Below are 21,243 nucleotides of genomic sequence, written 5' to 3'. Positions count from 1 at the left end.
TCACGTCAGTTTCCATCTTTGTATATGACGTCGGTCTCAGCAACCTTATTATGTTCGGCAATCATCGTTCCCATGTCCGTGTATACGACGCAATGGCGGTTTATACGAAACGCTCATTATAAGGATGCTCTCAAACAATATTCCCTTCTTTATTTTGCTGAATTTTTCTTCAGATCTTGGGGATTATATCAGTTATACCGATAGGAGTTAATTGATGCATAATTGGATAGTTGAAAAAATGCCGTCAGTTACAGCTTGTATTGCTTTAAATGATTTTATGTCACAAGTATTTCTTTACCAGAAAATGCAATTGTTAATGCAGAAACTCCCATCACAAATTGATGTACAGTGTTGTATTCAGAAAATGCATTGAATATTAGGACAGCAATTGCCTTTTAAAATGCATTAAAGATTTGGGAAGGGGGGGAGGGGGTATACTATTTTCATTTTGATGCAACCTTGGGGACACGAAGTCATTTGATTATCTTACAGACATTTTGATTTTATGGAGGAACTCTTGAGCAAAGGGTAGCTGACTAGCTGTGATACCATAATATATTTACATTTGCTAATGCACTTCCTAACATGATGTCCAGTACTAATGAAATCGATGTTTAATTTCGTGTGACATGAATTTGGTCACGTGATCAGTTTGTTCTTATGTATGAATACAATCACCGCTTCAAAAGTCACTTTCACCTGGCTTCTTGCATATGCAGTGCAGTGGGGGATTTAGACCTCTCCCCCCACCCCCCTCTCGCCATAAATTTAAATAATAGAAATAGTGTAAAATTCCAGATTGGCACCCAAAATGGCTTAGTATTTTGGCTAATACTTGACTTTCACACACCTTCTTTCGTAAACCCTGGATCTGCCACTGCAATGACATCATAACAGAAACAAACGCACCAGGATATTTATACAGAGTTTATTTTGTAAACAAACAAGAATTTCATCAATTTATAAAAGAGAAACATTAAACATACCGTTCTGTTGTTTCATTTTATACAGTTTTAAATACCGTCTGCAACTTCTGCATGGCGAATTTATAAAATAAAGTTCTATGATATTGGAAGCGAAAAAATGTAGGCAGAGTTATAAGCCTATTTACTTTATGATGGTAAGTTAACCTGTTGTTTCCTGGAAACTTTCATCACGGTTATGACTCGGCATGATCATAAGCGAGGCTGGTTTCGAGGCTCGAAAAATTTATATGTTCATGTCAGGGTACCGGTGCGAGTCTTCATTAAAATCCTACAACAGAAATCTCTCAAGAGAACAAAAACTCTGTCAGTTCGTTTTTATTTTCTTTTACATACACTGAAGGTAAATAAAAGACGCAACCTACCTGCACTTTGTCTAAATCTATCCTACTGTCTCGAATCGTCTCCTGCATTGCTACAACCGCGAGTCCTAACGATGAACATGCCGTTGTTTCTTTGCAAAAGCCTGACTAAGAGCTTAACGTTAACTTGACCCATCATATCCACCATCAATTCTCTCAGATCCTTTGAATTTATGTCGAAATCTGTGTTCAACAATTGCGTTTTCAACTTAGTAAGCTAGACCGACGCCAGTTTCTCCATGGCTGATAGCGACAAAATCACATCACGTACATGCGTGTAGTTTACTCCGCTCTTCTTGTCGTCATTTCAGTTAACTTTAGCCTCTAAATTACCTTTATTTTACACATGTTTCGTATTTTTTAACATTTTCAATTAAATATCTATATCTTATATTCTCTTTGATATTGTTCCTAATTTTTTATTCGATAAAACTCTAACGAACTATATTTTGTGTTCTACGATCGTTATTTTGGTCATCTGCTACATAATCATGGAAGCTCGGTAAGAACACAAATCAAAATGGAAAATATAAATATAAGAAATAAAATATCATTTTTGAGTGTTATTGGGATATGACATGAAGTTGGTACGTGATCAAATATACTATAACGCCCTTCGGGCGTTATAGGATTTGATCACGTGACCAAATTCATGTCATATCCCAACAACATTCAAAAATGATATCTTATTTCTTAAATGGATTTCCAATAATGATAAGTCATTTCTCTACAAAAAAGATTCTTTAGCACCCAAACAGATTTTGGAAGTTAAATGTGCCTAAAGAACTTCCCAATGCTTTATGATCTGGAGTGCAATTGTTCACACATAGGGCTATGTAGAATCATGTGCCTCAAAATACCAAAATTGAGATCGAAGTTACCTGCTTTAGCTTTAGTGTAACAAAGTTTGACTTCTGAATGGTGTTTATCATGCCCACACCTATCATGACACGGAGTCCATGTTTTAAGGTCATAGCTGGCAATCATCCCTAATTGCAAGGTGGTTGGAGAATGAACTACTGTTGTAGCTCATCATAGGTTTTGAATTTATTTCTTTGTCTATGACTCCTCAAAAAGTTATGCTGCGTTTTAATTTTATCACACCATACAGAAGTACCTTTATCCTACAGGTGTTTAATATACATGTATCAATAGTTTATCCAATGGGTGATGTACCCCATAGTTCTGAAATGAACATGTATAGATTTAAAATGTACACATTTGGAGATAAATACAGCTTTGATATGTTTTTCAGGTGTCACACAAAGACGACCTGTTTGGTGGTCGCCCTATAGCTGCTGGCGTCGGTCTGTAACAGAGAACCAGAGGTGTTCCTAGCTTCAGATCACCATTGTTATACATTTACATTTCATAACAAAGGATCAGAGATGTTCCTAGCTTCAGATCACCACTGTTACTTTTCGGCCCAATTAGTTTCGTAAACTTGTGACACTGGTGGGGAAACTTTGATACTAAGTCTTTCAATCATTATCTTTGACAATCAATTTTATTTGTTTGGTTTGTTTTTTTTTAAAGATAGAATTTTTGTTATCGTCAGTGACGATCCAATATTTACTCTATATCATGTAGTTTTACAGTATATTGTCTGTGACAATGTTATATATGTAGGCACCATGTGTCAAGTGAGTGATACACAACAGAGTGTAATGCTAGCTATTTCAGAATCGGTCACTGACACATTGGTTAACAAAGTGTTCATCTCCATGCATTATGCAATTCAATGTGATTAGGTGGATTTATATATCTACAAACATGTAGTTGTTCAATACATCAGTAGGCTGTCATTGAAAAAAATCCATACAATGATACTATAATTATTAGTACACTTTGTTAACCGAAGTTTACTTTGTTTCTTAAATAACTTTAGCATATTATTCAGACGTTTACAAGCTAAATCAGTTATGAGGAATTAGGTTTTGCATCAAGAAATCCAAGTCTTTACCTACCTACCTATCCTCTTCGTGCCCGGTGGCACATAAGGCTGATACCAGACCCCAAGTCTTTGTTGTTGTTTTTTTTTAAAAGACTGAGTGTTACAAATCATTTTAGTTTGTTATCATTAGCTCATCTGCATCAAAGACTCAAGTGAGCTTTTCTGATCTGTTGGCTGTCGTCGTCAGCATCCTCATAAATTCAACTTTTCACATTATCTTCTTTCAAAACCTTGAATTAATTTCAACCAAATTAGCATAGGAGAGATAATCAAGGAAAGGCAAATAATTAGGAAGGGTAATTTGAAAATCCTCTTTTTAAGAACCATTGAGCTTGAAGAGATGAAATATATATCATGCTTCCTGACATAATGAAAATTAAAGTCTGTCCAAATCACCCCCCCCCCCGCCCCCAGTAAAGTGGGGCTAGATTCAAGTTTAAATCATAACCATGTGTAAAGGGAAGCTACAATAGGGAACAAAGTTTTCTATGAAAATATATAGGGATAAAAACTTCATGTGGATAATGATTAGTCGTATTAATATGCAAGCATTATTGTCAAGAAGTGCAGATTCAAGTTTTTTGGGCACCTGAATCACACCTGTAAATCATATATTGCTACCTGCTTTTAGTGTGGTAATTATAAGTCATCCTTTATGCATCGGTTGTAAACTTTTAAACATTTTCAACTTCTTCTCTGGAATGGCTGAGCCAATTTTGGCAAATATAACATCTATAAATCAAGAAACAAAATTTGTGAATTTCATTCCTCCTGCCACCCTGGAGCCTGGGGGAGGGGGGGGGGGGTAGGTAAAACCATCAGAATCGTTGTGATCCTCAAAAATCTTCTTTACTTTTATTGACATGAAGAAGTCAAACTGTTGTCATGATTATGATGAACATTGAGCCTTTAAACATCAAAGTATACCAAAAACTGTGAAATTTGTACAGGGTTCAAGTTCAGGCCCCGAGGGGGGGCTAAGTTGGTCATATATTGAAAATGCATTATACCTTAGAAAATCTTCTATACTTCTGGATATCAAGCAGTCAAACTATTAGCATAATTATAATGAGCAAAGAGCCCTCCACCAAGTTTGTCAAATGCATGACCCTATTGTTCGGGTACCAGGGTAGGGCTAGATTGGCCATATATACATTACGTGTTGAAAATGCAATAAAAAGCCTTCTTTACTGCTTGACATCAAACAGACAAAAATATTGTTCTCATGATCAGCTGGGCTATAATTAGTCATTTTGATAGGCAATCATCCTCAGGTAATGCAGATCCATTGTGTTCAAATCATGACCCTGGGGGTGGGGGGGGGGGCATGATAAAATTCAAATACATACATGTCAATATATATGTATAGGAACTATAATTTTATTTAGAATCTTCTCAAGAATAGCAGAACCATGATTAGTCACATTGATATGTAAGTACCTGAAGTAGTTTCTTCAATCATGAAGGGGGGTGGGTGGGTGGGTGGGGGTTAAGGATGGAACCTCAGAAAGGGCCAGGTCTTTTAAAATCATATTTTCAAGTGCTGCAGGACCATGATTTGTCATTTTAATATACGAACATCTTTGGATAGTGCAGATTCTAATTTTGATAAAATCAATGACGTAGGAGTAGATTTGGGCCACAATACAGATTCAAAATGATATGACCAAAAATGAATTTAAATCTTCTCTCAATAACAGCAGGGTGATGAGTAGTAAGCACTCAATCTGAGGTAGTACATTAATTCAAATTAGCTTGAACCATGGTCCTGAGAGGTAGGTTGGGGCCACGATAGGGATCAAAATTTGCTTTGGAATATATAATCCTTAAAAATCTTGTCAAAAACAACTGACCATGATTAGTCATTTTAACTTGCAAGCATTCTGATGTAGTGCAGATTTATATTTGATGAAATCAAGGTTCCTGAGGCTATGGCAAGACTAAAATAGGGATATATTTACATGACAACATGTAGGAAATTTTCAACAATTCTTTTCAAGAGTCGCAAGGTTACACTAAATCATATTGATATGCAAATTCCAAGTTGTGTGGATTCAATTATTTTCAAATTATGGACCCTAATGGGTTATGGTGGGGCTAGAATTGTGGGTTAGATTTTACATAATGCATTATTATATATATTTATACAGAGTTTATTTTGTAAACAAACAAGAATTTCATCAATTTATAAAAGAGAAACATTAAACATACCGTTCTGTTGTTTCATTTTATACAGTTTTAAATACCGTCTGCAACTTCTGCATGGCGAATTTATAAAATAAAGTTCTATGATATTGGAAGCGAAAAAATGTAGGCAGAGTTATAAGCCTATTTACTTTATGATGGTAAGTTAACCTGTTGTTTCCTGGAAACTTTCATCACGGTTATGACTCGGCATGATCATAAGCGAGGCTGATTTCGAGGCTCGAAAAATTTATATGTTCATGTCAGGGTACCGGTGCGAGTCTTCATTAAAATCCTACAACAGAAATCTCTCAAGAGAACAAAAACTCTGTCAGTTCGTTTTTATTTTCTTTTACATACACTGAAGGTAAATAAAAGACGCAACCTACCTGCACTTTGTCTAAATCTATCCTACTGTCTCGAATCGTCTCCTGCATTGCTACAACCGCGAGTCCTAACGATGAACATGCCGTTGTTTCTTTGCAAAAGCCTGACTAAGAGCTTAACGTTAACTTGACCCATCATATCCACCATCAATTCTCTCAGATCCTTTGAATTTATGTCGAAATCTGTGTTCAACAATTGCGTTTTCAACTTAGTAAGCTAGACCGACGCCAGTTTCTCCATGGCTGATAGCGACCAAATCACATCACGTACATGCGTGTAGTTTACTCCGCTCTTCTTGTCGTCATTTCAGTTAACTTTAGCCTCTAAATTACCTTTATTTTACACATGTTTCGTATTTTTTAACATTTTCAATTAAATATCTATATCTTATATTCTCTTTGATATTGTTCCTAATTTTTTATTCGATAAAACTCTAACGAACTATATTTTGTGTTCTACGATCGTTATTTTGGTCATCTGCTACATAATCATGGAAGCTCGGTAAGAACACAAATCAAAATGGAAAATATAAATATAAGAAATAAAATATCATTTTTGAGTGTTATTGGGATATGACATGAAGTTGGTACGTGATCAAATATACTATAACGCCCTTCGGGCGTTATAGGATTTGATCACGTGACCAAATTCATGTCATATCCCAACAACATTCAAAAATGATATCTTATTTCTTAAATGGATTTCCAATAATGATAAGTCATTTCTCTACAAAAAAGATTCTTTAGCACCCAAACAGATTTTGGAAGTTAAATGTGCCTAAAGAACTTCCCAATGCTTTATGATCTGGAGTGCAATTGTTCACACATAGGGCTATGTAGAATCATGTGCCTCAAAATACCAAAATTGAGATCGAAGTTACCTGCTTTAGCTTTAGTGTAACAAAGTTTGACTTCTGAATGGTGTTTATCATGCCCACACCTATCATGACACGGAGTCCATGTTTTAAGGTCATAGCTGGCAATCATCCCTAATTGCAAGGTGGTTGGAGAATGAACTACTGTTGTAGCTCATCATAGGTTTTGAATTTATTTCTTTGTCTATGACTCCTCAAAAAGTTATGCTGCGTTTTAATTTTATCACACCATACAGAAGTACCTTTATCCTACAGGTGTTTAATATACATGTATCAATAGTTTATCCAATGGGTGATGTACCCCATAGTTCTGAAATGAACATGTATAGATTTAAAATGTACACATTTGGAGATAAATACAGCTTTGATATGTTTTTCAGGTGTCACACAAAGACGACCTGTTTGGTGGTCGCCCTATAGCTGCTGGCGTCGGTCTGTAACAGAGAACCAGAGGTGTTCCTAGCTTCAGATCACCATTGTTATACATTTACATTTCATAACAAAGGATCAGAGATGTTCCTAGCTTCAGATCACCACTGTTACTTTTCGGCCCAATTAGTTTCGTAAACTTGTGACACTGGTGGGGAAACTTTGATACTAAGTCTTTCAATCATTATCTTTGACAATCAATTTTATTTGTTTGGTTTTTTTTTTTTTAAAGATAGAATTTTTGTTATCGTCAGTGACGATCCAATATTTACTCTATATCATGTAGTTTTACAGTATATTGTCTGTGACAATGTTATATATGTAGGCACCATGTGTCAAGTGAGTGATACACAACAGAGTGTAATGCTAGCTATTTCAGAATCGGTCACTGACACATTGGTTAACAAAGTGTTCATCTCCATGCATTATGCAATTCAATGTGATTAGGTGGATTTATATATCTACAAACATGTAGTTGTTCAATACATCAGTAGGCTGTCATTGAAAAAAATCCATACAATGATACTATAATTATTAGTACACTTTGTTAACCGAAGTTTACTTTGTTTCTTAAATAACTTTAGCATATTATTCAGACGTTTACAAGCTAAATCAGTTATGAGGAATTAGGTTTTGCATCAAGAAATCCAAGTCTTTACCTACCTACCTATCCTCTTCGTGCCCGGTGGCACATAAGGCTGATACCAGACCCCAAGTCTTTGTTGTTGTTTTTTTTTAAAAGACTGAGTGTTACAAATCATTTTAGTTTGTTATCATTAGCTCATCTGCATCAAAGACTCAAGTGAGCTTTTCTGATCTGTTGGCTGTCGTCGTCAGCATCCTCATAAATTCAACTTTTCACATTATCTTCTTTCAAAACCTTGAATTAATTTCAACCAAATTAGCATAGGAGAGATAATCAAGGAAAGGCAAATAATTAGGAAGGGTAATTTGAAAATCCTCTTTTTAAGAACCATTGAGCTTGAAGAGATGAAATATATATCATGCTTCCTGACATAATGAAAATTAAAGTCTGTCCAAATCACCCCCCCCCCGCCCCCAGTAAAGTGGGGCTAGATTCAAGTTTAAATCATAACCATGTGTAAAGGGAAGCTACAATAGGGAACAAAGTTTTCTATGAAAATATATAGGGATAAAAACTTCATGTGGATAATGATTAGTCGTATTAATATGCAAGCATTATTGTCAAGAAGTGCAGATTCAAGTTTTTTGGGCACCTGAATCACACCTGTAAATCATATATTGCTACCTGCTTTTAGTGTGGTAATTATAAGTCATCCTTTATGCATCGGTTGTAAACTTTTAAACATTTTCAACTTCTTCTCTGGAATGGCTGAGCCAATTTTGGCAAATATAACATCTATAAATCAAGAAACAAAATTTGTGAATTTCATTCCTCCTGCCACCCTGGAGCCTGGGGGAGGGGGGGGGGGGGGTAGGTAAAACCATCAGAATCGTTGTGATCCTCAAAAATCTTCTTTACTTTTATTGACATGAAGAAGTCAAACTGTTGTCATGATTATGATGAACATTGAGCCTTTAAACATCAAAGTATACCAAAAACTGTGAAATTTGTACAGGGTTCAAGTTCAGGCCCCGAGGGGGGGCTAAGTTGGTCATATATTGAAAATGCATTATACCTTAGAAAATCTTCTATACTTCTGGATATCAAGCAGTCAAACTATTAGCATAATTATAATGAGCAAAGAGCCCTCCACCAAGTTTGTCAAATGCATGACCCTATTGTTCGGGTACCAGGGTAGGGCTAGATTGGCCATATATACATTACGTGTTGAAAATGCAATAAAAAGCCTTCTTTACTGCTTGACATCAAACAGACAAAAATATTGTTCTCATGATCAGCTGGGCTATAATTAGTCATTTTGATAGGCAATCATCCTCAGGTAATGCAGATCCATTGTGTTCAAATCATGACCCTGGGGGTGGGGGGGGGGGGGCATGATAAAATTCAAATACATACATGTCAATATATATGTATAGGAACTATAATTTTATTTAGAATCTTCTCAAGAATAGCAGAACCATGATTAGTCACATTGATATGTAAGTACCTGAAGTAGTTTCTTCAATCATGAAGGGGGGGGGGGGTGGGTGGGTGGGGGTTAAGGATGGAACCTCAGAAAGGGCCAGGTCTTTTAAAATCATATTTTCAAGTGCTGCAGGACCATGATTTGTCATTTTAATATACGAACATCTTTGGATAGTGCAGATTCTAATTTTGATAAAATCAATGACGTAGGAGTAGATTTGGGCCACAATACAGATTCAAAATGATATGACCAAAAATGAATTTAAATCTTCTCTCAATAACAGCAGGGTGATGAGTAGTAAGCACTCAATCTGAGGTAGTACATTAATTCAAATTAGCTTGAACCATGGTCCTGAGAGGTAGGTTGGGGCCACGATAGGGATCAAAATTTGCTTTGGAATATATAATCCTTAAAAATCTTGTCAAAAACAACTGACCATGATTAGTCATTTTAACTTGCAAGCATTCTGATGTAGTGCAGATTTATATTTGATGAAATCAAGGTTCCTGAGGCTATGGCAAGACTAAAATAGGGATATATTTACATGACAACATGTAGGAAATTTTCAACAATTCTTTTCAAGAGTCGCAAGGTTACACTAAATCATATTGATATGCAAATTCCAAGTTGTGTGGATTCAATTATTTTCAAATTATGGACCCTAATGGGTTATGGTGGGGCTAGAATTGTGGGTTAGATTTTACATAATGCATTATTATATATATTTATACAGAGTTTATTTTGTAAACAAACAAGAATTTCATCAATTTATAAAAGAGAAACATTAAACATACCGTTCTGTTGTTTCATTTTATACAGTTTTAAATACCGTCTGCAACTTCTGCATGGCGAATTTATAAAATAAAGTTCTATGATATTGGAAGCGAAAAAATGTAGGCAGAGTTATAAGCCTATTTACTTTATGATGGTAAGTTAACCTGTTGTTTCCTGGAAACTTTCATCACGGTTATGACTCGGCATGATCATAAGCGAGGCTGATTTCGAGGCTCGAAAAATTTATATGTTCATGTCAGGGTACCGGTGCGAGTCTTCATTAAAATCCTACAACAGAAATCTCTCAAGAGAACAAAAACTCTGTCAGTTCGTTTTTATTTTCTTTTACATACACTGAAGGTAAATAAAAGACGCAACCTACCTGCACTTTGTCTAAATCTATCCTACTGTCTCGAATCGTCTCCTGCATTGCTACAACCGCGAGTCCTAACGATGAACATGCCGTTGTTTCTTTGCAAAAGCCTGACTAAGAGCTTAACGTTAACTTGACCCATCATATCCACCATCAATTCTCTCAGATCCTTTGAATTTATGTCGAAATCTGTGTTCAACAATTGCGTTTTCAACTTAGTAAGCTAGACCGACGCCAGTTTCTCCATGGCTGATAGCGACCAAATCACATCACGTACATGCGTGTAGTTTACTCCGCTCTTCTTGTCGTCATTTCAGTTAACTTTAGCCTCTAAATTACCTTTATTTTACACATGTTTCGTATTTTTTAACATTTTCAATTAAATATCTATATCTTATATTCTCTTTGATATTGTTCCTAATTTTTTATTCGATAAAACTCTAACGAACTATATTTTGTGTTCTACGATCGTTATTTTGGTCATCTGCTACATAATCATGGAAGCTCGGTAAGAACACAAATCAAAATGGAAAATATAAATATAAGAAATAAAATATCATTTTTGAGTGTTATTGGGATATGACATGAAGTTGGTACGTGATCAAATATACTATAACGCCCTTCGGGCGTTATAGGATTTGATCACGTGACCAAATTCATGTCATATCCCAACAACATTCAAAAATGATATCTTATTTCTTAAATGGATTTCCAATAATGATAAGTCATTTCTCTACAAAAAAGATTCTTTAGCACCCAAACAGATTTTGGAAGTTAAATGTGCCTAAAGAACTTCCCAATGCTTTATGATCTGGAGTGCAATTGTTCACACATAGGGCTATGTAGAATCATGTGCCTCAAAATACCAAAATTGAGATCGAAGTTACCTGCTTTAGCTTTAGTGTAACAAAGTTTGACTTCTGAATGGTGTTTATCATGCCCACACCTATCATGACACGGAGTCCATGTTTTAAGGTCATAGCTGGCAATCATCCCTAATTGCAAGGTGGTTGGAGAATGAACTACTGTTGTAGCTCATCATAGGTTTTGAATTTATTTCTTTGTCTATGACTCCTCAAAAAGTTATGCTGCGTTTTAATTTTATCACACCATACAGAAGTACCTTTATCCTACAGGTGTTTAATATACATGTATCAATAGTTTATCCAATGGGTGATGTACCCCATAGTTCTGAAATGAACATGTATAGATTTAAAATGTACACATTTGGAGATAAATACAGCTTTGATATGTTTTTCAGGTGTCACACAAAGACGACCTGTTTGGTGGTCGCCCTATAGCTGCTGGCGTCGGTCTGTAACAGAGAACCAGAGGTGTTCCTAGCTTCAGATCACCATTGTTATACATTTACATTTCATAACAAAGGATCAGAGATGTTCCTAGCTTCAGATCACCACTGTTACTTTTCGGCCCAATTAGTTTCGTAAACTTGTGACACTGGTGGGGAAACTTTGATACTAAGTCTTTCAATCATTATCTTTGACAATCAATTTTATTTGTTTGGTTTGTTTTTTTTTAAAGATAGAATTTTTGTTATCGTCAGTGACGATCCAATATTTACTCTATATCATGTAGTTTTACAGTATATTGTCTGTGACAATGTTATATATGTAGGCACCATGTGTCAAGTGAGTGATACACAACAGAGTGTAATGCTAGCTATTTCAGAATCGGTCACTGACACATTGGTTAACAAAGTGTTCATCTCCATGCATTATGCAATTCAATGTGATTAGGTGGATTTATATATCTACAAACATGTAGTTGTTCAATACATCAGTAGGCTGTCATTGAAAAAAATCCATACAATGATACTATAATTATTAGTACACTTTGTTAACCGAAGTTTACTTTGTTTCTTAAATAACTTTAGCATATTATTCAGACGTTTACAAGCTAAATCAGTTATGAGGAATTAGGTTTTGCATCAAGAAATCCAAGTCTTTACCTACCTACCTATCCTCTTCGTGCCCGGTGGCACATAAGGCTGATACCAGACCCCAAGTCTTTGTTGTTGTTTTTTTTTAAAAGACTGAGTGTTACAAATCATTTTAGTTTGTTATCATTAGCTCATCTGCATCAAAGACTCAAGTGAGCTTTTCTGATCTGTTGGCTGTCGTCGTCAGCATCCTCATAAATTCAACTTTTCACATTATCTTCTTTCAAAACCTTGAATTAATTTCAACCAAATTAGCATAGGAGAGATAATCAAGGAAAGGCAAATAATTAGGAAGGGTAATTTGAAAATCCTCTTTTTAAGAACCATTGAGCTTGAAGAGATGAAATATATATCATGCTTCCTGACATAATGAAAATTAAAGTCTGTCCAAATCACCCCCCCCCCCCGCCCCCAGTAAAGTGGGGCTAGATTCAAGTTTAAATCATAACCATGTGTAAAGGGAAGCTACAATAGGGAACAAAGTTTTCTATGAAAATATATAGGGATAAAAACTTCATGTGGATAATGATTAGTCGTATTAATATGCAAGCATTATTGTCAAGAAGTGCAGATTCAAGTTTTTTGGGCACCTGAATCACACCTGTAAATCATATATTGCTACCTGCTTTTAGTGTGGTAATTATAAGTCATCCTTTATGCATCGGTTGTAAACTTTTAAACATTTTCAACTTCTTCTCTGGAATGGCTGAGCCAATTTTGGCAAATATAACATCTATAAATCAAGAAACAAAATTTGTGAATTTCATTCCTCCTGCCACCCTGGAGCCTGGGGGAGGGGGGGGGTAGGTAAAACCATCAGAATCGTTGTGATCTTCAAAAATCTTCTTTACTTTTATTGACATGAAGAAGTCAAACTGTTGTCATGATTATGATGAACATTGAGCCTTTAAACATCAAAGTATACCAAAAACTGTGAAATTTGTACAGGGTTCAAGTTCAGGCCCCGAGGGGGGGCTAAGTTGGTCATATATTGAAAATGCATTATACCTTAGAAAATCTTCTATACTTCTGGATATCAAGCAGTCAAACTATTAGCATAATTATAATGAGCAAAGAGCCCTCCACCAAGTTTGTCAAATGCATGACCCTATTGTTCGGGTACCAGGGTAGGGCTAGATTGGCCATATATACATTACGTGTTGAAAATGCAATAAAAAGCCTTCTTTACTGCTTGACATCAAACAGACAAAAATATTGTTCTCATGATCAGCTGGGCTATAATTAGTCATTTTGATAGGCAATCATCCTCAGGTAATGCAGATCCATTGTGTTCAAATCATGACCCTGGGGGTGGGGGGGGGGGCATGATAAAATTCAAATACATACATGTCAATATATATGTATAGGAACTATAATTTTATTTAGAATCTTCTCAAGAATAGCAGAACCATGATTAGTCACATTGATATGTAAGTACCTGAAGTAGTTTCTTCAATCATGAAGGGGGGGGGGTGGGTGGGGGTTAAGGATGGAACCTCAGAAAGGGCCAGGTCTTTTAAAATCATATTTTCAAGTGCTGCAGGACCATGATTTGTCATTTTAATATACGAACATCTTTGGATAGTGCAGATTCTAATTTTGATAAAATCAATGACGTAGGAGTAGATTTGGGCCACAATACAGATTCAAAATGATATGACCAAAAATGAATTTAATTCTTCTCTCAATAACAGCAGGGTGATGAGTAGTAAGCACTCAATCTGAGGTAGTACATTAATTCAAATTAGCTTGAACCATGGTCCTGAGAGGTAGGTTGGGGCCACGATAGGGATCAAAATTTGCTTTGGAATATATAATCCTTAAAAATCTTGTCAAAAACAACTGACCATGATTAGTCATTTTAACTTGCAAGCATTCTGATGTAGTGCAGATTTATATTTGATGAAATCAAGGTTCCTGAGGCTATGGCAAGACTAAAATAGGGATATATTTACATGACAACATGTAGGAAATTTTCAACAATTCTTTTCAAGAGTCGCAAGGTTACACTAAATCATATTGATATGCAAATTCCAAGTTGTGTGGATTCAATTATTTTCAAATTATGGACCCTAATGGGTTATGGTGGAGCTAGAATTGTGGGTTAGATTTTACATAATGCATTATTATAGACAAATAACATTTTTGTAAAATCAGGGCTAATGTGAATCATGTGAGGGTTGTGGCCCATGGTTCTCATATTATTTGATGTAAAATTGGAAGAATTTACTCTGTTTTTTTGTTTTTTTTATCCAAATCAGTCTCATTTTTTTAAACATTAGATTTCTTTGTAACTGTCAACTATGCTTAAGTGTCTGAATGTGTACACTCATCTATATATTTGTACAACTACATGTAATTTCTTTAATAAAAATAATAACTTTTACTTTGAAGTTTAGTTATTTTTAAACACCAAGATTGTAATGGAGAAAGTATCAGAGATGCACTAAATTCATGTCATGCATGACCAATGGTGGTTCCAGAAATTGCACGGCAGCAGATGAAGATGTATTTCCGGACTTTCTGGATTTGTGTGTGTTTGTGCGTGCGTGTTCTAGATAAAATCCTCTACATCTAGGCTGGCTAATTTGTTGCTCAAATATCGAGTTAGCTCGAAAATTTTGTTAAACCACTGTGGTATATTAAAACGATTGAATTTAAATTGATTCCTGACAATGGAAAATCAGTATTTTTGTTGAATAGAAGAAAATACATGTGTCTGGCCAACTATTCATTTGCTCGGAGCCAAAAATAGAATTTTCCTGTCAACTTTATGACCAATAAAATTCTTAAGTAATCAATGGTCATCATAAAATAATCGTGTGTAAGCCAGATATTTTTACTTCAATTTTGGGGATTTGAATAATTTGTCATTGTTATGTTTAGATTTTGGAAAGAACAGACCCTTAACATTTTTCTAGATACATATACTAACTCGTTAGGCCTATACATGATTTGAGATACTAACTCGTTTTAGGTGATTCGAGATACTAACTGGTTATACATGATTCGCGATACTAACTCATTGTACATGATTTGAGATACTAAATCGTTGCACATGATTTGCGATACTAACTAATTTTACATGATTCGAGATACTAAATCGTTACACATGATTAGAGATACACCTCGTTATAACGAAATGATTAACTCTCTAGTTGAACATTGCTTGATGTTTTAATTATTTTGTCGGATATTAGCATTCTGTTAATCAGATTCTCTGCATTTTGAGTTCTATCTGATTTCATTTGTAATACATATTAGACTAGCATACATATGTATTGCTGAAAATGGGATATATCATTTTCACATGTGTGTGAACGTTGATTTAAACAGATTTAATTGTATCATGGATACATGATACAAAACACCGGAAACGTATCATTTAACTGCTATGACTTTGAATAACCAATAATATATTTTTTAAAAATCAATCAAAATTTTGAATGAAAAAATTAGTTTTGATTAAAGCCCAAATCATTTTGGAGGCCAAATTTGAAGCCATACCAACTTTTGGGGCCAGGCCAAAATTTGAGGTGGTGCGATAATAAAAAGCAAAATTGGGGCTAGACCAATTTTGGGGCCATGCTAGGTCGGGTTTTATACTATTTCATCATTTGTAACTCAACAACCAATCTTACTAAACTTAAAGTACAGACCTATCACAAATATAGATAGAGCTTCCGGAATCCGACCCCTGTGGCCCCAACAGATATATATAGATATTTAAACAATAGTCACATGTATTTATAATATAGATCTGTACTTTAAATAGTCAAATTGCTCAACAACTGACATTCAAATCTTGCTGACCATTAGAAATAAATGTGGGAAATAAAATTTGAAACTCTTCAGTTCAAATCGAGTTCATGCCCCTTTAATGTGAAATCATTGTCATTGTTCTCTTGGAACTCAGTATATCAAAGATGGGATATTTTCTGGATTATGTTACTAAGGATAAAACACTACTACCAAAACTATGGAGAGCCAAAGAGTTCAATATTCTATCTTTGTAATTATGTATTTGTTGTTACTAAATGCGCCTTTGGTTCAATGTAAAATAGAAAAATGTTAATCGTTATCTTGACATTTGTAGTACATAACGGTATATTCGTTATTTGAATTGCGTAAGATGTAAAGGAATGTAATGTCTGTGTAGATGCGTAACAAGTGAATGCATTATCTATTCAATGTAAATTTGAAATTAGATCTTCGTCATCCGTATTTGAGCATTTGCACATTGCAGTTGCGAGTTCCAGTAAAAAAAATTGGTAATCCGTCCGATGATAGTTCAACATTCGAATTTGCTCATTCGTTTACTGCATTTCAACATTTGTTCGTTGTTTTACCATTATGACGACAGAGGGCGCGCGCTACATCGAATCTTTTGGGAAACAGACTATAGAATCATATTGGAGGACCAGTTTATGTGACATTCCCTCGTAGCTATTATTTTCCCGGCCTTTCGAAGTCCGAGGTAAATTATTTTATTTTGTGCAAGGAAGATATTTTGATTTATTTTCTGTGAATGTAACTAATTCATAAGTATTAAATTGATAAATGAATCCAATGATAAAAAATACATCAAAAATGCATTTCAGAAATCACCCCAAATTCTTTACCAATTCATTCTTCATTCAATAATAAACAAATTTAATACTTGAAATTAATCGATTATTAATCAATTATAGTGCGTATGATTATACTGATAATCAATCATGAAAAAATATTCCGATGGTTCATCACTACGACTGTTTAAAAGGTTGGACACAATTCCTTAACAGGGCAATTGTTACACTAAAAATGGAATTGTTACTCTTTTTTAGTGTAATTAACTGTATCATGGGATTTTCAGTTGTTTCCCCTCTATTCTCGTGTTTGCTTTAAGTAAAAAATGAAGTGAAAGAATACTTCTACATCCTCTAAATATTTAGAGTCTAGGAAGCGTATATTTACATATATGTACAAGGACTCTATATGTGGCCAACAAGGTTTATAAATAACCTCTAACAGCTAGACTATGGAATAAAAAGATAATGTTTCTTTCTCTGCTTTAAACAGACAAAATGAGTGGTTTACAATAAAGAGGCTTGACAGAGGACAACTGGAACATTTTTTTTTGACAAGAGAAAAGTATCTCAAATTAAACTAAATCAAAATATCCCCGGTAATGTTGATTAATGATACATTTTTAAAGTGTCCCGGAAGTCAAATATACATTTTGGTTTATCTTATGTATTTTTAAAAATAAATACCGATAGTAAAATTATTTCAGTTATTTTTTAATCAATAAACGATATAATGGGCAAAAACAACCTTCGTCGTAAATTCACACCTTTACGATACCGAAAACGAGACTGAAAATGTAATACCGGATCTGACGTCACAACCCATCATTGGTGGTTTCTTCACAACAAGACGAGAGTATAAAAGAAGAAAATATTCGAAGAGAAATGGCAAGTAAGAGTAAGGGACGCATGTGTGTAGTTGTAGGAAGCAACAAAAGGCCCTCGGACACCGTTTCCATCCATGTTTTCCCGAAGGACGAGCGACAGAGAGCAGCATAGACTCGATTTGTGAGACTGACCCGTGCCGACTGGACAAGATCGTCCCAGTATACCGTTGTTTGTAGTGCGCATTTCACGGACGGATGTTTCCAGGCTCAGTTTTTACTGATGAGAGAATTTGTAATTCCTGCGAAAAAACGCCTCTGCCCTGGTGCGATTCTATCGCTTTATCCTAAGAGGAAAGTGGACGACCTCAACCTTGCCCTCCTCTCTTCGCCCGAGCCTAAACCCAAGCGCAAGGCTGCCGTCAAACTGGAGAAAAATAGGGTAGGTCGTGTGTAACTTTATTATGAAGATTCCATCGGTTAAGAAAGTTGATAATTTTTATTGTAGTCTGTGACGTTTATTAACTTTTTTCACTTTATAAGTTACAATACACGTACCATATGACGAGTTTCTAACATGCCCCCATCTGATCAGGACCCTGGATTAGATTGCCGTTTAAACATATTCTGTCATATAGATCCACTGACCTATCTTAGTAATGTTATCAAGAACTTTGCATAATTTAAATATACATAGACTTCTATTACTCTTTTAGTGGGCAATATTATTTTTCCAACACGATTAAATGTTAACATTGCAAAGATACCAATTCTGATCAATCAAGTGAAGGCTGAGGGGTGTAGAGTGGGTGGCCTGTAACCCCTGTTATAACTCCTACATGTAAATCCTTTGGATTTATACGTTAATGAAAATTAAATTAAATTATTTTCAAAAATGACATGTGATGGAAACCCCTCTTCACTAATTTAATTTACACAAATCATGGGCAGATCCAGGAATTTTGGAAAGGGGGGTTATACCATTATTAAATTTTAGTTGTTAAAGGGGGGTTCCACCATCTATATGTGTGGGTGTTTTTTAGCAACATTTTCTGTTGAAAGGGGAAGGTTCCGACCTTCGGGATACCCCCCCCCCCCCTTTGGATGATCAGGATCCCCCACTGCAAATAATTTCAATATTTACATGGGGACATTTTATTTCAAAATAATAAAAGAATTACAGTAAATACATTATAAAGCACTATCGTAACAATTATTTTATCCTTTTTTATTGGGAAAGGTTGATGATTGCTGCTCTACATTTTAATGAGAATTCCTCAAGGCTGCATGACATGACGAAGGAGGGGGACCAACAATTTGAAATCAGCTTCCCGAAGTTCAAGTGTTCGTAGGAAGCCTGTTGATCCAACAATTAGTAAGAATGTACTTCTAAAGATAATCCACTATCATATCAAAATTAATTGGCATGGCATTTTTACTATTTTTGCATTTGTCACTTTTCTTTCAATCCAGTTTAAAACAGCAATAACAAAGTTAATGAGAATTTTTATTACAAATGTATTTATCAAAATACAATACATATACATGTAGTAAAGAGCAATTTATTTATTAGGATATAAAGCATACATAAAATTTTAAATAGTGTCCATTTATTCCAGCCCATCAGTCCTGATGAAGGAGACTTATTTGGTTTTTCAAGGGTCATCAGAACCATTACCATGCTCATTGCCAGCTCAACCACCTCCACTGTGCAGTGAATTTTTCCATCCTGATAAAGAAGAAGCAGAGCTACATTTTACATCGAGGTTCAGTCGAAAGGAGACATCCGTGTGAATGTGAACAAAACGTAATACTAGTTATTTGGACATTCTAGCAAAGCAGATAAAAAATATGTTGGTCATACAGATGTGCTCTATTTTAATCTTGTTTAAAAATGTTAAATCACTGTGAAACACTTTTATCTTTGGTTTTGTTTAAATTTGAACCAAAGTCATATAGAGTAGTAGGTTGTGAAAACAAATTTTGTTATTTTTTACAAATAAAAAAAGACTGGGAACAACCATGATATAGGATCTGACCCTTGGGTAACAATCTGTTTGGTCTTGCATGCAACAGTGTATTTTTGCAAATAATTTATAGAATGAAATATTAGCATAGTATATGTAGTATTAGCTTTATAGTATATATAATAGTTGTAAGAGTTAAAAAATGGAAACATGAAAGCAGGGTCCTTGTCCCGTTCCTGGGTGCGGACACATTTTATTTGAAATATTGTTTGTGTAGCTGATGCTTTCTAGAAAATTGATGTATTATTTTTGGGCCATTTCTGTTAGAATGTTGTGCTTGAATTTTGTTGTATGCAATCATGTATGAATCGTACATTTGTTTTAAAAAAAAGTTGCTTCAACTAAAGCATACCATCACTCTGGTGCATTGAATCCTTGATACTCCTCAGAGGCAAAGGAATTCCGTCACAGCACATGAGGGTAGAGGGACTCGCACCTTGTGCCCTAGGTATCCTTAGCACCATCAAACAAATTGCCTGTGTGTTATGTATCTGTTACGCCTGCAATTCCGGGAAATGTTTGGAATTATTCACTAATGATAAACTAGCAATCGGACCCAATGGTCATGTGAATTTTGTATTGATTAAATCAATAAAAAAAAATTGACTTGCTCTTCAATTGTTGCCCTCATTTCTCCATACTGGGTATTGGTATTATGCCGTCTCGAGCTCATGCACATCTAAACACACTGATGAAAACCCAGGGTGTTCAGTAAAGCAGGCCAGTTCCTTGTTGAATGACTCCCCTCTTCTCATCAACCCTTGGCAATTCGGTGCAGCATACACTTTCCTTGGCAGCTGACATATGGGAATAGAATCCACATTGACACCTAAAATGATTTGTAAACCATGTGAATTTGTGAAAGAATAGAGAACTCAATAATGGGGAAAAGATAAGACAATTCTCCTCTAGATGATAATTTTTAAAAATTCTTTGAAAAATTGTAAGTACAGATATAACAGTATAAAGGGGGTGTCACATGAGAGGATAGAAAATCAATGTTATTTTCCAGCTCTTTCCCAATGAAGTAATGAGCGAAAATACACCACAGGAACAAATAATTTTGTCTGTAATAATAGTAGCCCTATTGATAATTGAAGGTATATACCATACCACTCCCTAATTACTAAGGGGTGGTATGGTACACACCAGTGCGACCACTAACATTGTTATTACAGACAAAATGACAGATTCCTGTGAATACGACGCGGACAGGCGTAATATGGTGATTAGACATCTGTAATTTTATCATTAAAGTAATTAAGAATGATGTACAGTTAAAAATGATTGATCAATTTCGTATTTCCCAAAATTTATTTTATAAACAAACAGTCTAACGGCGCCTTACCATTCCGTGCTTCCGAGGCGAAGTTCAAGTTGTTCACGTTCAGCATTCTCTCCATTTAACTCGTCGAAATAATCGGAATCCATTGCAGCTGACTCTTATTGGTAAGGGACGATGTCCTGTACGT

General features: G+C 35.1%; 1 protein-coding gene and 4 long non-coding RNA genes across 5 annotated transcripts in view; 1 reads left to right on the top strand and 4 right to left on the bottom strand.

Moving 5' to 3' along the window:
- LOC130046888 (uncharacterized) overlaps positions 1-21,243 on the bottom strand; it is a 146,618-nt gene that overhangs the window by 17,870 nt on the left and 107,505 nt on the right. The window lies entirely within an intron of this gene.
- LOC130046478 (sulfotransferase 1E1-like) overlaps positions 1-21,243 on the bottom strand; it is a 39,053-nt gene that overhangs the window by 14,236 nt on the left and 3,574 nt on the right. The gene's annotated exons all lie outside the window — the stretch shown is intronic.
- Positions 914-1,603, bottom strand: LOC130046890 (uncharacterized). The gene is made up of 2 exons (XR_008795940.1): positions 1,349-1,603; positions 914-1,254 (listed from the first exon to the last, which is right to left on the bottom strand). It is a non-coding gene; the product is annotated as an uncharacterized LOC130046890 (long non-coding RNA).
- Positions 18,926-20,972, top strand: LOC125648012 (uncharacterized). Its single transcript, XR_007360176.2, has 2 exons — positions 18,926-19,119; positions 19,364-20,972. It is a non-coding gene; the product is annotated as an uncharacterized LOC125648012 (long non-coding RNA).
- Positions 19,239-20,271, bottom strand: LOC130046891 (uncharacterized). Its single transcript, XR_008795941.1, has 2 exons — positions 20,124-20,271; positions 19,239-19,473 (listed from the first exon to the last, which is right to left on the bottom strand). It is a non-coding gene; the product is annotated as an uncharacterized LOC130046891 (long non-coding RNA).

Source organism: Ostrea edulis, chromosome 6 (genome assembly GCF_947568905.1).
Source record: "Ostrea edulis chromosome 6, xbOstEdul1.1, whole genome shotgun sequence".
NCBI lineage: Eukaryota > Metazoa > Mollusca > Bivalvia > Ostreida > Ostreidae > Ostrea > Ostrea edulis.
This window is presented reverse-complemented; position numbering and strand designations above follow the sequence as displayed.